Source organism: Scyliorhinus torazame, chromosome 15 (assembly GCF_047496885.1).
Source record: "Scyliorhinus torazame isolate Kashiwa2021f chromosome 15, sScyTor2.1, whole genome shotgun sequence".
Classification (NCBI taxonomy): Eukaryota; Metazoa; Chordata; class Chondrichthyes; order Carcharhiniformes; family Scyliorhinidae; genus Scyliorhinus; species Scyliorhinus torazame.
In genome coordinates, this window is record NC_092721.1 from 89,336,737 (window position 1) to 89,357,516 (window position 20,780).

Here is a 20,780-nt window from a genome sequence, read left to right on the forward strand (position 1 = left end):
GATGAGAGAAGGACAATCTTTAATAGGCGATGTACATCAACCCAATGCATTTCATAATTTCCTCTGTCCCAACAGGGATTCCAACTCCTCATTCCTCGCCCCCTCCACAGCTGGGATGGATAAACTGTCCAAGAAAATCAGTCATGACCAAACCTTCAGCTGGAGGCTCTGATCTATAGAGACCCCGATAGAATGATTTAAAAGCAACATTGATCTGAGGAGGAACAGAAATCAGACTGCTGTTCGAGATATGTACCTGTATGATCTCCCTGGAAGCTGCCTGTCGCTTCAGCTGGTGAGCTAAGAGGCGACTGGCTTTCTTCCCGTATTAATAAAACATACTCCTCGAGTGTCGCAGCTGGCCCACCGCTGTCTGTTGACAATAGCTCAAATTGTGTCTGCAGCTTTTTCCTACAACTCCCGGGTAGGAGCAAGTGAGTACTGGTGGCCTACCTCAAGAAGAGTCCACTAGCCTCTGTTACTCCACTCTCGCTGTCTGCACCATGTGCACTTTATAGGAAATGATCTTCCCCACCCCCCGCCTCGATAACCACAGCGTAGAAGGTGAGATAAACTCAGTTTTATTAAATTTAATATATTCCCCAATGATGACAGACATGTGTTCACAAAATCACTTGTCCGCTAATAATGCCGTATCCAAACTCCATGGTGGACATTGGGAGGGGCCTGACTTTAATGCTAGATCGACAAAATGTGGAGCATGGTCTGAAATCACAATCGCCGAGTAACCCACCACCGTTACCAAAGGGAGGAGAGACCTATTCTCCTGATACGCGAGTAAACTGGTGCACATGGGAGAAAAAATAAAAATCTTTATCGCCTGGGTGAAAAAAAGATCTACTCCTCTCGCACCTGTTCCATGAAAGATAACAAAGCTCTGGCCACCCCGGATGGAGTCAGTGGACTTCGACCGATCCAGACTAAGGATCACAACACAATTTAAGTCCCCACCCAAAATAAGCTGATGCAAATCCAAATCGGGAGGAAGGCCAGCAGATTATTAATAAATTCCAGATCGACCCAGATTGGAGCACAGATGTCAACCAGAACCACAGAGGTGCCCATCAAAGAGCCACAGACAATAACATGTCTGCCATTGGGAGTCAACCAAGATCTTAGTGGCAGAAAACTGAACCTTTTATGAATTAATATTGCTGCACCCCGGGCCCTACCATCAATGCCCAAATTTCCCCCCACCCCTTCCCCAACCTTGTCTGGTCTCTGACCCACAAGTGAGTCTCTTACAAAAAACACCACGTCGGAATTTAAACTCTTAAGGTGAGCAAATACCCTCAACCTTGTCACTGGGCCATTCAACCCCTGACCAAACAATTTGGGGGCTTCACACTCCCCCCTCAATCCGGTGTCAGCCATTTCCACCAAGATGGATTATCCAACAGATACATAGAATGCCCACCCAAGATGGCCACCAAACCCACTCACAAGACAAAAAAAGGAAAATCACAGTCACCGTCAGCAAACTACCCCCATCCCCTCCCCCCTCGTCCTCCGACACTGCCACATCCAAGTATGCATGCAGATAACAACAAGGCGAACATAAACAACTAAAACCTACTTCTAACAAACCTAAACCAAAACAAAACAGCACTAAGCTCATTATTAAAACAGAACTACTATAATGAGCTGCAGTCAATCCCTCAACACTGCTGCCATTAGTTATCTCTTCGGTTTGCAGGACAACTCCCACCTAGAGCGAAGAAAAAAAAATCAAAATATAAAAACCCCTTAAAACATTGAACCCCAACAGGGAGCTATATATTTACATAACAATTAGATTCGAACCCCACATAAAACTAATCCCCAAACCTAAGCTCAAACTGTAAACAAATTCAACACCACCAAGATCAGGAAAATGGAATCATGAACATGGATGTCAGCAATTCAACACGTCCATCCTCAATGTCCAAAAAAACTCAATCATACTGCACCCAAAGTTTCTTTACACAGGAGTCTGCCTCCACCAGTGCAGCAAAATAATAATCCTTTCCCTCGAACGTCACTCTTAGCCACGCGCCGGATACACCTTCCCAAACCAGACTCCACTTTTGTAGAGGGCAGCCTTGGCTTTGTTGAACGCAGCCCTCTTCTTCACCAGCTCCGCTCCCATGTCCTGGTAGAACCTGATGGTGTGGCCTTCCCATTTGTCGTCACTATGCTCCTTTGCCCATCACAAGACCTGCTTCATTTCTTTGAAGCTATGAACTTTATTGAAGATGGGTGGGGAATCTTAAAATCCATTGGGTGGGTCTTCTCACCACCTACCCACCTGTTCCTGACCTGTCTGACAGTTTATGGGGTGGTGATGGATGGGTAGGGTGCCCTACCTGCTCTTGGGCCTATTGGGGCCCTAAAATAGCCAATCAATATTCTCTTAAGGGTGTCATCCACCTTCAACAGTATTTTACGCACACCAGGGGAAGGCCCAAGGCAGGAGGGAAGCCCGGCAGATTTGGCTGCGTGGGCTGGTGTCAGGAAAGGGGGAAATGAACCCTCCTTTGTGGGGCTTTTGTCCACGAAGAATCCAGCACGAGTTTTAAGGATACAGAATAATAACATTTATTTACTATAACATATATACATAACAGTAGCAGTAACTTCCCTTGCTACCTTCTCCTTCCTGCTGGTTCCTGAACTGGCCAGCTTTATTTATACTAGGAGTTTACTAGTGGTTTCTCCGCCCTCCTCATTGGGGAAGCTCATACTCCCACAGGATTGTGGGATAGTCATTAGTCCCCAGCCAATGGTAAGTAGGCAGGTTATAACATCCCTCCCCCCAAAGTCCAAGGAATCCACCGAAGACCCTGGCGAAGGAGGGCGTCGGACTCGTTTTGCCGCAGGCCGGACACCATTTGCACGCGGCGCTGGATCAGGCGGCGTGTAACGAGACGGAGACCGGCGCTTCCATGATGAACGGCGCAACGGATGTACATCCACGGCCCGTGGACCCGAGGATTCCCCCTCTGATGCATCCTGTGTCTCCATCTCGGAGTCAGAGTCTGCTGCCTCCGTCATGTCAGCGTCTCTATCTCCATTCGGTCCCGTAACGACCTGCGCAGGCTTCGAGTGAGGCACCAGTGGAAGATTGTGAGGACTACCTTCCCTTGTCTCTGGTCTCTGCGGCTGTTGAAATGAGCTCCGGGGGCGGGGAATCTTTTGAGGGGATGGTCTTCTGGACCGAACGTGGTCTACATGTTTTCGCTGGAGACGACCCTGGGCTTGCACTTGGTAAGATATAGGGCCCGTTTGGCGAAAGATTACACCAGGAACCCATTGGGCACCACCAGCAAAATTCCGAACGAACACTGGGTCACCGGGCGCAAACTGCCGAATCGGCCGATGCAGAGAAAATCCCTGTCCCTGCCGTTCTTGTGTGCGGCGTACTTTTGCGCCAATGTCCGGGAAAACCATACTAAGGCGGGTGCGAAGTCTCCGGCCCATTAGGAGTTCTGCGGGAGCTACCCCAGTCACTGCATGGGGGGTGGTCCTGTACGTAAACAAAAAGCGAGCCAGTCTCGTGTCCATTGATCCGGAAGACTGCTTCTTTAGGCCTCTTTTGAATGTCTGCACTGCGCGCTCTGCCAACCCATTTGAAGCCGGGTGGTAAGGGGCAGTGCGGATATGGCGGATGCCATTCATCTTCGTGAACCTCGCAAACTCCTCACTCGTGAATGGAGTGCCGTTATCCGTGACAAGCACCTCGGGGAGGCCATGCGTACTAAACGATAAACTCATCTTTTCAATTGTTGCGCAGGACGTTGTCCCCTGCATCTTATGCACCTCTAGCCATTTGGACTGGGCGTCAATTAGTAGAAGGAACATGGATCCTTGAAAAGGGCCTGCGAAATCTGCATGCAAGCGTGCCCAAGGCCGCCCTGGCCATTCCCAGTGATGTAGGGGCGTGGCCGGCGGAAGCTTCTGATGCTCCTGGCAAATGGAGCAGTTTTGGGCCACCTTCTCAATGTCGGTGTCGAGGCCTGGCCACCAGACATAACTCCGGGCCAACGTTTTCATTTTGGTCACGCCTGGATGCCCATTTTGCAAGTCTGTTAGTATCAGCTCCTGGCCTTTTTCCGGGACAATCACACTCGTCCCCCACAAGAGGATGCAGTCTTCCACGCTGAATTCTGACAGCTTGGAGGAAAATGCCCGCAACTCGCCTGGGAGCTGTCTATGCTGCCCACCCTACAGGACTATGTGCCGAACCTTTGACAGGACTGGCTCCGTCTGGGTCCACTCACGGATCTGTGATGCCGTGACAGGCAAGGTGTCCATAAAATTTAGGGTTGCAACCACCTCACCGGTCATGGGGTCGACATGGGGCCGGTCGATTAAAGGCAATCGGCTCAGTGCGTCGGCATTTGCTATCTGCGTACCTGGTTTGTGCTCCAGAGAATACTCGTATGCAGCAAGCAACAAAGCCCAGCGCTGGATCCGTGCAGAAGCAATGGGCAGTATTAGCCTCTCTGAAAAGTCCCAGCAGGGGCTTATGATCAGTCACGATAGTGAAATGGCGGCCGTACACTTACTGGTGGAAGCGTTTCACCGCAAAAACCACTGCCAGGCCCTCCTTCTCGATCTGCGCGTACTTTTTCTCCGCTGCAGTCAATGTGCGGGAGGTGAAAGCTATCGGTCGTTCGGCCCCGTTCTCCATCTTGTGGGACAGGACGGCCCCAATACCATACGGGGATGCATCACATGTGACGAGCAAAGGCTTTCCAGGATCATAGTGGGTTAGTAACCCAGACGACGACAATTGTTGCTTTACCCGCCGGAAAGCGGTTTCTTGCGGCTGACCCCAAACCCAGGTGTGATTTTTCTTTAGCAGAAGGTGCAAAGGGGCCAGCGTAGTTGCTTGATTGGGAGGAACTTCCCGTAATAGATTACGAGACCGAGAAAAGATCGAAGATGCGAAGTGTCAGTCGGGGCGGGGCATGTTGAATTGCACGCACCTTCTCTGCGACGGGGTGCAGACCTTCGCGGTCCACCTGATAACCTAGGTAGACTACTTCCTTTGCCTGAAATACACACTTTGTGCGACGTAAACTGACTCCAGCCTCCGAAAGGCGTCTAAGGACAGCCTCCAGATTTTCCAAATGTTCCTGCTCCGACGTCCCTGTAATCAAAACGTCATCTAGGTAGACAGCCACACGTGGTAAACCTCTCAAAATGCCCCCCATAACCCGTTGAAAATTGCGCAGGCAGAGGATACTCCAAAGGGCAACCGTGTATATTCATACAGGCCCCGGTGTGTATTAATCGTTACATATGGTCGGGAGGCAGGGTCCAGCTCCAACTGCAGGTAGGCGTGACTCATATCTAATTTTGTGAACGAGAGTCCACCTGCAAGTTTCGCGTAGAGATCCTCTATGCGAGGCATTGGATATCGGTCGAGTCGGGAAACCGTATTCACTGTAAGTTTCTAGTCGCCACACAAGCGAACTGTGGCATCTGGCTTCATTACAGGTACAATTGGTGATGCCCAGTCAGCAAAACGGACGGGCCTGATAATACCCAAACTCTCCAAACGAGTGAGCTCCCCTTCTACATTCTCGAGCAAGGCCCAAGGCACTGGGCGTGGCTCCTGGTTCAACTTGGATACGGGCGACGGCCCCTTTTATTTTCCCCCAAACCAGGCTGGAATACATCTGGGTATCGTCCTAGCTCCTCAGTCAACCCTTCAGAAACTGTTTGGAGGATGTGCTGCCATTGCAACCGCAAATGGCGCAACCAGTCCCGACCCAACAGGCTGGGCCCATGGCCGTGCACCACGATAAGTGGGAAACGCCCCTACTGGCGTCCATAGACAACAGGGGTCATTGTAGTTCCTGCAATGTCCAGTGGTTCCCCCGTGTAGGTGGCCAACCTGGCCTGTGAGTCGGTTAATGTAAGGGTCTGTATACCCTGCTTGATGCGGTCGAATGTCCTCTGGGCGGTCACTGAGACCGCTGCGCCAGTATCCAACTCCATCTCCAGCGGGTTGCCATTGACCCGTACTGTCACCTTAATGGGGGCCACACGGGGAGCTGCCACACAATGCAGCTGCAGGCAGTCGTCCTCCGTCTCCACGTCCTCAGGAGTAGTCGCCGCAGGTTCATCCACATGGAAGGTACGGCCCCTGGGCTGGTTGCAGTTACGGCCCCCGGGCTGGTCCCAGTTTCGGTCAGAACGACGGCGCCTCTGGCGCCCCCAGGACCGCCGTCCGCGATGGGGTCGGCGCCTACAAGTCTGACACGGACATGGCTCCTCATCCATTGGCTCTGGAGAAGGCTCCCTCCGGGGAGGAATGTCCGACGGCCACCTGGCGTCGGTCCGGACGTTGCCTCGCCCAAGGTACCGCAGGAGTGCGGTGGGACGTTTTCGGACGGAAGGGGTTGCGCCCCAAGGCATGCACTTCCATTCCCTGTAGCTCCTGTACTCCTCGCTCTGCGCTCTCTCGGGACAATATTATTTGAATGGCCTGTTGAAAAGTCAATGTTGGCTCCTCTAACAACTTTCTCTGGGTGGCCGCATTGTTAATACCGCAAACCAAACGGTCACGTAACATTTCTGACAAGGTCTCACCATAGTCACAGTACTCCGCAATCCTGCGTAGCCTAGATAGAAAATCGGCAAGGGATTCTCCAAGGGTCCTCTCAGTGGTATTAAACCAGTAACGCTGGACTATCGTGGATGGGGTTGGGTTAAAATGTTGCCCCACTATATTCACAAGTTCATCAAACGTTTTGGTGTCCGGCGCAGCTGGGTACATAAGGCTCCTAATCACCCCAAACGTATGCAGGCCGCAGGCGGTGAGCAATATGACCACCTGGCGCTAGTTTTCGGTGATATTGTTTGCCCGGAAACAGTAACGCATCCGTTGTGTGTACTGGTTCCATCTTTCCAGCGCAGCATCAAAAACATCCAAACGTCCGTACAGAGGCATGGTATAATAGAAAACAACTTCCAACCTGTATCCAACAAAAATCCAGGGAGGTGTCTTCAGCAGTGTAGACAGCTATTCGCTTTAACCTTTGTCACCAGTTTTGTAAGGGCCACGAAGAATCCAGCACGAGTTTTAAGGATACAAAGTAATAACATTTATTTACTATAACATATATACATAACAGTAGCAGTAACTTCCCTTACTACATACTCCTTCCTGCTGGTTCCTGAACTGGCCAGCTTTATTTATACTGGGAGTTTACTAGTGGTTTCTCCGCCCCCCCTCATTGGGGAAGCTCATACTCCCACAGGATTGTGGGATAGTCATTAGTCCCCAGCCAATGGTAAGTAGGCAGGTTATAACAGGGGCCCTTCGACCAATCAGAGCCATCCCAAAAATCTTCTCCTCTTTTAACCCTGCCCTCTGGTCTTTTAAACAGAGTCCCAAATCCCTTTGCCCACCCCTCACCGAGACCACCAACCCTAGATTTACCTGGGCTCCTCATTTTAGGATTGAGGACTGCCTATAAATGCAGTAATGGCCACTGCTTTGGGTGGTGGTGCTGGGACGAAAAGATACCAGCCATCTGATTGCCCGACAGCCCTCTAAGGCCTGACCTCTTACTGAAATAGGGGTGGAGGTTTCACCTTAAAGTAATTAGCGCTTCTCAGTGGTATATTGCTGCGGATCAGGTGTCAGGGTTGTGGGTGGGCTCCTGTCTGACATTTTAGTCAAGTGGGGGACAAGCAGTGACCAAAGCTCTCCATTAATTCCAGTCCCAGGAGTTGACCTCCCTTGACATCTGCTCCCATTCCTTTTGGAGGGCATTCCTCAAGGGCCAGTGGCAACATGGCTTCTCTCTTCCTGTCAATGGCCACAACCTCCTTCACTGCATCCATGAAACCTGGAGCCCTCTTGTTTGCCCGGGGTTCTATTTGTTCAGCTTCTACTTAACAATTGCAGTTCAGGCCGTCAGCAGCAGTTTCCTTGTAATGAGTGCAGTTCCCTTTAAGAGTTCAGGTTAGCTGAAACATGTGCTGGCTGCATATGCAGCTGCCTATTTGTTTCGCGCGCGTTCACCAAACCAGCAATGCGACCGTGCTCGGCTGAAATCATGCAAATGAGGAAGGAGCACAAAGCCCGCGTGTGTTTCAGTGGAACTGGGCATCGGCAGGTCGTTAATCACAAACCTCGCGCCAAAAATGGGAGGAATCAACTTATTTCGTCCTCCTATCCTTCCTGGCACTGCGCACACAACTTTGAGGTCTTAAGGTTTTATTGCTCAGTATTGCCTTTTGACTTTTATATTTTATACTTCCTATGATTAAATATTAAAATGTTGCTTGTTTCTTTTGTCATGCCTTAAATGTGAACCCATAACCCCAAGTCTCTCTTCTCCCAAGTTATTGAGTGTACAGAATTCCCGATCATAATGCTAGGCTGCGTTTTTTTAGCCAAATACATACTTCAGACGCCCTGATGCTGAATTCCATCTCCCATTTGTAGCCCATTTAATCAAATCTAGTTGATTTACTGGTTCTGCAGGTGAAATACTTGAGAAAGCGGAACCTTTTCAAATAATTTTATGAAGGGTTATTTAACCTATACTATACTTTAAGTCAGGTCTTTACAATAGGATTTTAAATTTGTTGTTGCCACTATTCCTTCATTCGTTTTTCGTCTATTAACTCTTCCTTTCTTGGAGGTGGTGCACATCATGGGATTTAGTTTCAAACCAGGTAACATTGCTATGGGGGAATTGGGTAAATAGGGAATTACTATTCCTTCCAATATGAATTTGGGCAACCCCTGCTATTTTATCTCAAAGGAGCTTGGTCCTTCATGTATCAAGGGCATGGGCTAGATTTTATGCAGGCAATTTGGGTGGATGTCCCTCCTTAAAATTGGCCACCATGAGGCCAGTCTCTGATACTACAGAAGGCAAGTGAGGCCCAAAGACAGAAGCCTGTCCGCCTTCACAAAATGAGCAATGAACCTTTGATTGAAATAATGAAGCATGCAATTTATGTTGCTCATTCTATTTTATGTAGCACAAACGGGTCAATGGGGATAATAGTTTTTGGCAGCTATTCATGGGCAGGACAAGGGTGATAGAAAAGACCCGGAAATGCAGCAATTCAAAGGGTGGATGTAGCATCTGAGTGCACCTAGAGGCTAGAGTGTTAACCTGTTGATCTTTGGACATCTTTGTGAGGTCTATCAGTTTAAAAGGAGCTGATAGAGGGGAGTGAGAGGTCAGTGAATCTGGAGCCAAGGAGGATCTTTGAAAGGAAAAGCTCCAACTAGGATTTCCGAGGTCTCTATCCCCAAGGGAATTGTGCACTCTGGAGAATGTTCTTCCAGTAAGGAGGGGAACAGGAGAAGGAGGGAGAGGAGGATAGCTGACCACAGATAACTGTGTCCTACTGACCAGGCACATGAGGCTTTTGATAATTGTGTCTCCGAGATGACGGCTGTGGAGATGATTTCAAATTGCATAGTTGGACACAAAATGCCTATAGCTATGAAGGTAACATTTATGCTTCGGGCTCCTCCAGGCATCAGCTGGAGATATTGGCAGTATTTCTCAGGCTGTGGCACATCATTGCACCAGGGTGGTGGTAGATGCACTTCTCAGAAGAGTGGGCAGCACGGAAGAGATCCATCAGGCAGAGGGAGCCAGTGGGTTTGGCCACATAGTGGGATTCCCCAAGGTTCAGGGAGTGATAGGCGGCACACACGTGTTCATTAAGGCTCCTGCCGGCCAGCCAGGGACAATCAAAACCGCAAAGGTTTCACTCCCTGAATGCAAGGTCTGTCTGTGACTTTGCCAAAGAAACATGCAGTTCTGGGCATGGGAGTTGTCACAAAGCCCAGGTGCCACAGCTTTTCTCCCCAGCACAATTGGGATGGGTGCTTGGTGCTAATAGCTGCCCACTGAAGTTATGGCTCATGATCCCAATAAGGAATTCATGAACAGAGGGTCAGTATTGTTATAACGAGCGCCATGCATCCACCAGGGCTATCAAAATGCCTGGAACGAACTGGTAGAGCACTGTAAAATGCAGTCTTGGGCCTCCCTTATTTTCTTAAATGTTTTCTTTCACAGGATATGGGCATTGCTGGCTAGGCCAGCATTTATTGCCTATCCCTAATTGTCCTTGAGAAGGTGCTAGTGAGCTACCTTCTTGAAGCACCTTCTTGTTGTAGTATGCTGCACACTTCATAATCTGCTGCTCCAGTGATGGGCGGCCCTGGCAGAAGATGAAGCTGAACAGTCCGCATTCCTGAGGTGATGAATCGTAAATGGATCCTGAATGCAGACAAAAGTCAAACCGGCACCTGGATGCTGCGTTGGAGGAAGCCTGGCAACCTTAATTCCCCTTTGCCTAGGATGAACTTGGTAGGTGCTCTCTGGCCACTTGAGGCCGTGTTGGCCCCAATGTTGTGAGGAACCCCTGCACAGTGTGAGGCGCCTACTCATCACCATTGCATCCTGATGCACTGGTGTCACTGGCAGGGGGGACAGAGGAGACATTAGCACCATCACCAGAGACAAAACCCATAATGCAGACAACTACTATTCATCCGCCATCCTAAGGTCCACCTTGCTTTCCTGAGATGTTGGGTACTTGGTCAGACTCCAGGTGCCTTGTTCCCCTCCTGCCTTGGCATCTGTCATCTTACTGTCAATTCCCGAGGTTCATCATCTGGCATTCAGCCTAGAACTGGCCTCCACCAATCCTCCGAGTGTCAGATGCCCAGACGATGACAGGCTCCAACAACATATCCGGAGATTGTGATGTGCTCAGACCTGTTTGTGCTTCCTAATCAGCCAACGCATACAAACTCCCCAAAGTGTGAGTATTTGAAATGGTGCTAGTTTTGGAGCAAGGATGAGGAGATGCACCCTCAGAGGTCCCTTCCTCTTCCTCAAAGTTCAACTCTGGTCCCAACGGCAGCTGGGGCCGATGACTGACCAATTGGAGAAGAAATAAATATTATCGACCTTTCATCCCGTAGAATCCCTACAGTGCAGAAGCGGGCTATTTGTCCTATCAAGTCTGCATTGACCCTCTGAAAGGGCACCCTACCTAGGCTCACTCCCCCGCGGGGCACTTGAGCATGATCTGCACATTTTAGGATTGTGAGGTTGAGTAAGAGATCACCCCATTTCAGATACACTCTGGCCAGGTAAACCATGATACAAGGTGAGATCCTCCCATCCTTCAGATTAGTCAAAAACATTCCTCCTTCTACCACTACAAAGTTCCTTTATTATGCATTCTAGTCACTGCCCAATCATGCATCCATTCCCCACTGCCCATTTCCCACTGCCCATTCCCCAATGCCCATTCCCCACCCACACACCTTCCCAAAGTTGTGAACCCACATAATAATAATAATCTTTATTATTGTCACAAGTAGGCTTACATTTACACTGCAATGAAGTTACTGTGAAAAGTCCCTAGTCGCCACATTCCGGCACCTATTCAGGTACACGGAGGGAGAATTCAGGATGTCCAAATTACCAAACAGCATGTCTTTCGGGACTTGTGGGAGGAAACCGGAGCACTCGGAGGAAACCCACGCAGACATGGGAGATCATGCAGTCTCTGCACAGACAGTGACCCAAGCTGGGAATCGAACCTGGGACCCTGCTGCTGTGAAGCAACAGTGCTAACCACTGTGCATCCGTGCTACCCATCAGGAATAAGGTTTGCCCTCACCCCTGCAGAACGGAGAATGCTGTTTAGCCTCTTATGACACTGCAGCCAGGTCCTCTGAATGACCCGATGGCCGCTGACCTTCTCTGCCACCTCCATCCAGGCTTGCTTGGTCTGGTGGGAAGTTCGCTTCTTCCCATCCCGTGGAATGTGAACATTCATCACAGTCTGGAGGAGGACACACAGGGAGTCATTATCTAACCGTTGGGCCGTAAGGACTTTCAGCTTTTCCAGTGCTCTTGGCAGCCACTGCCATGGGAGTTGGTCACTCTGATCTGGTGCGAGAGTAACCTGAACGAGAAGATGATATTTCCTCCTTTATTACCTGAGGCTGGCATGAGACACAGCTGGCATAAGAGTCACCAGAATGATGACTGATGATCTGCTTAAAAAATCCTCTCCTTCTTAATCCTCTGCAACCGCTGCTGCTTTGCCTCAATATTAACAGTCTGCCAATTAACTTTGCTGGCCCTGGGCATGCTCCTCTCGTATCAGTGGCCCTTTAAAACAAACCTGGAGCCTACTTCCAGTTGAATACCTGACCTCACTACCTAGGCCCACAATGTGATGCAGTGCCCGCAGACAAGACTTGGACACAAAGTGGTTGGCCGGAACTTAATCACACCATCTCTTCCGACTCCCTGACCCCTCAAGAGAGCATTAAATACAGCCTCATGAGTTTTGAAAGGCTGTTTGACTTTGAGAACATTGCAGGAAAAGGGCAGCATGGTGGCACAGTGGTTAGCACTGCTGTCTCACTGCACCAGGGAGCCGCATTCGATTCCGACCTTGCGTGACTGTCTGTATGGAGTTTACACATTCTCCCGTGTCAGCCTGGGTTTCCTCCTTCCTTCCACAGTCCAAAGATGTGCAGGTTAGGTGACTGGCCATACTAAATTGCTCCTTAGTGTCCAAAGGTTAGGTGGGGTTACGGGGATGGTGCGGGGGAGTGGGCCTAGGTTGGGTTGGTGTAGGCTTGATGGGCCGAATGGCCTCCTTCTGCACTGTAGGGTTTCTAAGGCTTGCCAGTCTATTGACAGCTCTCTCACTAACACTTCTAAGACTTTAACCCTGCCTTTCACCAATGTTTATGCAAGGACAATAAATTATAGGCGAGATGGCAGATTTTTTCCCTTCTCTGGTTGAATCATATCAAGTGGTTTTGGGAAGATAAACAAGATGTAAATTGCGGCTATGCAGAGCTAAGTCGCACGTTCGGCAGTTCCCGCTTGGAACGGACTTTTGGGCTCTTTTCAGGGCCCCAACGGCATTTTTCCGACATTTCCCAGTGTAGGAAGAAGACTGCGACATTCCCTCGACAGTGTATGGCTTGGACCAGGAGCGGTGCGACTAAAAAAAGTGGTGGTGAAGCCAAAGAAAGTGCGAGGGAAGAAGAGCAAGATGGCGGCGAGTGGGGACCAGGCAGCGTGGATGCAGTGGGCGCAGGAGCAGCAGGAGGTTATGCAGTGCTGCTTCAGGGAGCTCAAGGCGGACCTGCTGGAGCCGATGAAGGCTTCTATTGATAAGCTGCTGGAGACCCAGGGGGTGGCGATCCGCGAGGTCCGACAAAAGATCTCAGATAACGAGGACGTGATCTTGGGCCTAGCGGTAAAGGTGGAGGCGCACGAGGCGCTCCACAAGAAATGGCAGGAACAGTTCGAGGAGATGGAGAATCGGTCGAGGCGAAAGAATCTGCGGATCCTGGGCCTTCCGGAGGGGCTGGAGGGGTCGGATGTGGGGGCCTATGTGGTCACCATGTTAAACTCGCTGATGGGAGCAGGGTCCTTCCAGGGGCCCCTGGAGCTGGAAGGGGCCCATAGAGTGCTGGCGAGGAGGCCCAAGGCTAACGAGTCGCCGCGGGCGGTGTTGGTACGGTTTCATCGGTTCGCTGACCGTGAGTGCGCACTCAGGTGGGCCAGGAAAGAGAGGAGCAGCAGGTTGTTGAATGCGGAGGTTCGAGTATATCAGGACTGGAGCGCGGAGGTGGCGAAGAAGAGGGCCGGCTACAACCGGGTGAAGGTGGTGCTGCACAGGAAGGGGGTGAAGTTTGGCATGCTGCAGCTGGCGCGTCTGTGGGTCACCTACAAGGACCGGCACCATTATTTTGAGTCCCCGGAGGAGGCGTGGGTCTTTGTTCAGGCCGAGAAGCTGGACACAAACCGACGGTTGGGATGGGGGGTCGGGCGTGGGGATGGTCGGGGGTTGTTGTTGTTGTGTTACATTTTGAGCTGGGGTTCTTTGTTCTTGTTTAGTTTTGGTTAGGGCACTGTTTTGGTTGGGTCTGTCGGGTGGGCTCTTGGAGGGGGCAAGTAAACGGAGTAGGGTGTGGATAGCCGGTAGGGGGGATAGGGCCCCGTGGGCGGATAGGGCCCCGTGGGCGTGGGGGGATAGGGCCCCGTGGGCGTGGGGGAGGGTGAGGCCCGAGTCGGGGGTGAGGGCCGAGTCGGGGGTGAGGGGACTGGGCCAGTAAAAGGAGCTGCGACAGAGGTGGCAGGGCCAGGCAGGTGGAAAGCGTGGGCTTTTTCCCGCGCTGAAGGCTGGAGGGGGCAGGGCCGGGGCTGGGAAGCATGGGTTTTTTCCCACGCTTGGGATGGAAGGTGGAGGCAGAGAGTCTGCTGGTGGGTAATGGAGGGGGTGGGGAAGTCCCACAATGGGAGGAGTCGAAGGAGAGGCGGGAGCGGCCGGGGTCAGCAGGAGTCAGCTGACTTGCGGGAGTGCAATTGGGGGAGCAATGCAGCTAGGAGGGGTCCTAGCTGGGGGGTGGGTGGTGGGGGTGGGGGGGGGGGGGGGAGCTGGGTTACTGCTGGTATGGTCAAGGGGGAGCTGGGGCGTGTAGAGGGGGTTGGGATGGGGGTCTGCCGCACTGGGGAACGGGCCGGGCGCGGGGAACGAGTGGGTGGCTGGCTGAGGAGGGTTTATGGCTAGTCGGTGGGGGGGGGGGATGGGTAGCCCCCTGATCCGGCTGATAACCTAGAACATAAAGGGGCTGAACGGGCCGGTTAAGTGGACCCGGGTGTTCGCACACCTGAAGGGGCTGAAGGCGGATGTGGTCATACTCCAGGAGACACACCTGAAGGTGGCAGGCCAGGGAAGATTGAGGAAGGGGTGGGTAGGCCCGGTGTTTCATTCGGGGCTGGATGCCAAAAATCGGGGGGGGTGGCGATCTTGGTGGGAAAGAGGGTGTCGTTCGAGGCGTCGAGCATTGTGACAGACAATGGCGGCAGGTACGTAATGGTAAGTGGTAAGCTGCAAGGGGAAAGGGTGGTGCTGGTCAACGTGTACGCCCCAAACTGGGACAATGTGGGTTTTATGCGGCGCATGTTGGGTCGGATCCCGGACTTGGAAGTGGGGGGCCTGATAATGGGGGGGGACTTTAACACGGTATTAAATTCGGCACTGGATCGCTCTAAGTCTAGGAAGGGTAGGAGGCCGGCGGCGGCTAAAGTGCTGAGGGGGTTTATGGACTAGATGGGAAGGGTGGACCCTTGGAGATTTGCAAAGCCGGGGGCTCGGGAATTTTCATTCTTCTCGCATGTTCATAAGGCCTATTCCCAGATCAACTTTTTTGTTATGAGCAGGGCGCTGATTGCGAGAATAGAGGATACCAAGTACTCGGCGATAGCCATTTCAGATCACGCCCTGCATTGGGTAGACCTAGAGCTGGGGGAGGAGAGGGACCAGCGCCCGTTGTGGCACTTGGAGGTGGGGCTGTTGGCAGACGAGGAGGTGAGCGAGCGGGTCCGAAGAAGCATAGAGATACCTGAAGGCCAACGATAACGGGGAGATCCGAGTGGGGATGGTCTGGGAGGCGCTGAAGGCAGTGGTTAGGGGAGAGCTGATCTCCATTAGGGCCCACAAGGAGAGGAGAGAGCAGAGGGAGAGGGAGAGGCTGGTGGGGGAGATGGTGAGGGTAGACAGGAGGTATGCGGAGGTGCCAGAGGAGGGACTGTTGAGGGAGAGGCGTAACCTCCAGGCCGAATTCGACTTGTTGACCACCAAGAAGGCGGAGGCACAATGGAGGAAGGCCCAGGGGGCGATTTATGAATATGGAGAAAAGGCAAGTCGGATGCTGGCGCATTAGCTTCAGAAGCGGGACGCAGCTAGGGAGATTGGGGGAGTTAAGGATAGGGGAGGGAGTGTGGTGCGGAGTGGGGTTGGCATCAATAGGGTCTTCAGGGACTTTTATGAGGAACTGTATCCGTCCGAGCCCCCACTGGAGGAGGGAGGGATAGGCCACTTTCTGGACCAACTGAAGTTCCCCATTGGTAGCTGGTCATCTGTCTTCCCTCTAACGTTCCCCTAGGTAGTCGAGAAATGGCTGCCACCGCCTGGTGAACCCTTGAGCCGATCCTCTCAGGGCAAACTTTATCTGCTCCAGTTTAATGAACCCCGCCATATCATTTACCCAGGCCTCCAGTCCGGGGGGTTTCGTGCCTCCCCATTCTTATCCCGAAGGCCTTCTTTAGGCGGGTCAACAAGAGCATAATGGGGTTTGTGTGGGCACGAGGGACTCCGAGGGTGAGAAGGGTGTTCCTGGAGCGGAGTAGGGATGGGGGGGTCTGACGCTGCCCAACCTCTGTGTACTACTGGGCCGCCAATGCGGCGATGGTGCGCAAGTGGGTGATGGAGGGGGAGGGGCGGCGTGGAAGGGGCTGGAGAAGGCGTCTTGTGAGGGTACGAGTCTGGAGGCACTGGCAAGGGCGTCGCTGCCGCTCCCTCCAATGAGGTATACCACGGGCCCGATGGTGTCGGCTGCCCTCAAAATCTGGGGGCAATGGAGGCGGCACAGGGGGGGAAGTGGGGGCCTCGGTGTGGACACCCATATGGGGGAACCACCGGTTTGTAGAATAGATGGAGGGTTTTCGGGGTGGCACAGGGCAGGGATAAGAAGGTTGGGACCAAACAGGGACCTGTTTGTGGACGGGAAGTTCGGGAGCCTGGGTGAGCTGGAGAAGAAGTACGGGCTCCCCCCGGGAAACGCCTTTAGGTGCATACAGGTAAAGGCGTTTGCCAGGCGGCATGTGGTGGAATTCCCGCTGCTGCTGTCACGCACGGTACAGGACAGGGTAGTCTCGGGGGCGTGGGTTGGTGAGGGGAAGATCTCGGCAACATACCAGGTGATGTAGGAGGCGGAGGAGGCCTCGGTGGAGGTGCAGTAAGGTAAGTGGGAGGAGGAGTTGAAGGAGGGGATTGAGGAGGGGACGTGGGCAGATGCCCTTGGGAGGGTGAACTCTTCCTCTTCGTGCGCGAGGCTCAGCCTCATACAGTTTAAGGTGCTGCACAGGGCACACATGACCGGGACAAGGATGCGCCGGTTTTTGGGGGGTAACGACAGGTGTGTTAGGTGCTCAGGGAGCCCAGCAAACCACACCCATATGTTCTGGGCATGCACAGTGCTGGAGGAATTTTGGAAGGGCGTAGCGAGGACGGTGTCGAGGGTGGTAGGATCCAGGGTCAAACTGGGCTGGGGGCTCGCAATATTTGGGGTTGCAGAGGAGCCGGGAGTGCAGGAGGCGAAAGAGGCCAATATTCTGGCCTTTGCGTCCCTGGTAGCCCGGCAAAGGATTCTTCTTCAGTGGAAGGATGCGAGGCCCCCAAGCGTGGAATCCTGGATCAACGATATGGCGGGGTTTATTAAATTGGAGAGGGTGAAATTTGCCTTAAGGGGATCGGTGCAAGGGTCTTCAAGCGGTGGCAACCGTTCTTGGACTTCCTGGCAGAACGGTAGACAATGGTCAGCAGCAGCAGCAACCTGGGGGGGTGGGGGTGGGGGTGGGGGGGTGTTCTATTTTATTTTTGTTTGTCTGTACTGGGGGATCTGAGGGGGTGTATATGTTTGCTATGTGTTTCGGCGGGTGTTAATATATTAAGTATGTATAGGGGGAGGGGGCACTGGGTTGTTTTGTTTTGTATTTAATTCTATTGGGTTCCTTTTACACTTTGTTGTTGATATTTTGTGAAAACTTTAATACAAATTATTCTTTTAGAAAAGATGTAAATTTATTAAACCCAACTTTCACACTGAGCAAATTATGCATAAGTGTAATTAGCAAACAGTTAATTAAATATTTACGATGCAATCGGCTGGCGATTAGGCCGCAGTTACTAGTAGAGTCTAGGTAAAATGTTCATTTCAAAATCAAATTGGTACAAAGTTATGAAAAAGTATTGTCAAAATATCAGTAAGGAACAGGCCTACATGGGGCAGCACTACATGCTTTATTGCCATTCTCGAATAAACAAATCAAAATACAACATGGAACTTTTACAGTGGCTGATCTGGAATAGAGACAGCGATTAGAGAACAGCAAATTATTAAGTATGGTACTCAACAGCAAAGTAGAACAGAATGCTTTCAGAATGGTATATTTTGGGTAATTTAAATGCACCTTACAACTCTGTAACACGAGGAATGGGGACTCTCGGGATTCAGGCTTAGACAAACAAGATCTAAACAAGAATCGAAACAGATTCAGTTAAATTATTCCTGAAAGATTATCCACATGTTCATGCACAGCATTAATGAAGTACAGACTTTTCTTTATTATATACTGTTCATATATGTTTCCGGAGGCAACCAAGTTACAAAAATAAACACAACTTATAATGCAGCACACCGTTAAGCAATAGCGTACTGCAATTCTATTTAACACCCGATCCTAAGAACAGTCTATTGATTAACACCATGTCCTGACAGAAATAATCTTAAAACTCCAACCTTATTAAGGGATGTGCTTATCAGAGGGCAGCATTCACAAGGTTCTTTTCTTCAAATCATCGAACAACAAAAAACGAAACCATCATTGAACATTGAAGAATTGGTTGCTACATCCAGGATCAAATCCCATTTTAGTTTTCTTACCTTGTGAAGAGATTTTGATGATAAAGGTTGAGTAAACTCATCTGCCGTATAATCCAATACTTGAAGCAAACAATAACTCGAAGCTCGAGTAACTGATTGTGTTAACCGAGGACAGCTCTTTCAGAGGTATGTCTGGACTTGTGGCTGTCTGAGGTATGTTGGTTCAACCTGCCTTGAGCTGAAAGCATTACTGCATGTTTACACTGATCCAGTCTCCAACAGGCGATTAGATTGCCAAACACATCCTTACATCTTTTCAGTGATTAATGGGTGCACAAGGGTGGGGATTAAAACTTACTCTGAAAAATGACTTCAAGAAAAAGCATGTTTCAAGCTTCTCCAAAACACTGAATTTTCCTGTTCAGTGATTTGATGTAGACTCATTTTTTCCTAAGTATCATAGCCAGCAAAAAAAAATCTAAGTTGAAAAACTGCCTTATAATTATGCTGGAGTGTGGCGTGAAATTACATATACTTTTATCTACCACCAAACCACCCTTCACTCACATGTGTCTGAACATGTTGGATGTTTCTGATAGCTGGGCGGATGCACATTCTTTCATTTGTGTTCACAGTGGAGGCATCACCACAATTTTTTCTAATTGGCTGCTGTAGCATTTCACTTTACTGGCAATTACAAATAAATAATTATACATTTTCAGTTCCAAAATCTGTTCAAATGATATTTGGCAATAAACACAAAATACTAGAAGGATTGTAAAATACATTTCGGCTTTTCTTTATGCCACATGCATGTACAAACTTCTTTTATCAGTTTGTCCTGAAGCTTTTCTCTCCTCAAGGAGGGCCAATGTTTCAGGGTAGATAATGTTGCAACACGCAATTGGAAGGACAGAGAATTCCAATTCCATTCAACGCTAGTACAGAGGTGAGTTACAGAATGACAGGCAGTAATGTATTGGGAAGGAGTGTCAATCCTGTCATTAATATAGGTGTTAACCAAGGAAACCTGCAGCAGGCAAAATTCCAGGTAACTGATTCAAAAACTGGGCAGTTCAGTCCTAAGCCAGATGGGTAACAACTCTATCTATACACTTGACATCTCCAGCCCAATATTAACAAAGACACAGAGTAGGGGTGAGGTGGTGCAGGGACAGGGTAGATGGGCAGCGATAGTGGGCAGCCAATTCACTCCATCGTGGGACACATTAGAAGGTCCAATTTCAACAGGAATCATTTGCCTGCATATTTTGCCTTTGTATGAACCCCCCCCCGAGCCACTTTTGTACCTGTGTCCATATTGCACCAAAGAAGCAGCTCCACCAATGAACATTTTTAAATCTGTGCTATTAAACCTGATATGGAATTACTGACTCCTGCATGGGTTTCACAGGGCTTGGGAATCTCTGCATTGAAACTACAGTGAGATTGAACGGCATTTATTGTTAACGTCAGGAGGACCAAGATCTGAATAAATGCTTAGTCTTCACATCTGGGTGGAGCTTTCCAGTTCCATTGCGAACGGGCTTGGAGGTGGGGTTGGGGACAGGGGAGCATAACTTCACATGAGATGCTGTTGGCATGGACCACCAATGTCAGCACGCTGTGTCTGTAGTTCGACAACAGTGGTTGTAAATGAAGTGTGAATGATATGCGCTTCTTGAAAATAGGCAATTTGGAGCTGGTTATGGTAGTTAAACATTCAATTGAATGTTATTTTACAGAGATTACACAAATGCCAAGGTAAGTCTGGGCTGTAGCAGGTATTTAAAAGTGGAACTATGCCGACAGCTGAAATGAATTCTATACTTGACAGCTGCAGGGTGAGGCAGCATGCCTTCATAGGAATGCTGAGGCAGTGTAGCCATAGCCTTAAGGAAACAGAGTCCGGGGCTTTGGGCTTGAGCCTCCATAGGGCTATCTGGAGGCTGGCATGTGGGCCACGTTAGAGAGACTGGGAGGGTGGGTGGGTGTGTTGAGGAAGCAAGTGGCAGAATGACCCTTCAGACCAGCAGTACCCATGTGCACTGCCAGGGTACCCAAGTGGCAGTGCCAAGGTGCCTGGGTGCCTAGGCACCCTGCCCAGAGCCCAACCAACCAGCGGCTCTGATAGCTGAGATGTCTCCCCCCACCCCCCCCCCAGGTGCCGTTGTGCCTGGTCCACATTTATGTGGGACAGTGCTAAACAGCTCCATGGCGAGCGGCCGTTCCTGTGCCTCGGGAGAATCGGGCACTGCATATTTAAATGAGCCTAATGTCCCACTTA

The 20,780-nt window shown here is 50.6% G+C and overlaps 1 protein-coding gene across 1 annotated transcript in view; it reads right to left on the bottom strand.

Moving 5' to 3' along the window:
• The window catches only part of LOC140391674 (angiomotin-like protein 1), a 244,233-nt gene extending 225,349 nt beyond the window's left edge, over window positions 1-18,884 (bottom strand). The window contains exon 1 of the mRNA XM_072476407.1: window positions 18,554-18,884. The gene's annotated coding sequence lies outside the window, so the exon portion shown is untranslated. The remainder of the gene's footprint in view (window positions 1-18,553) is intronic.
• Between the last annotated feature and the right edge of the window lie 1,896 nt (window positions 18,885-20,780).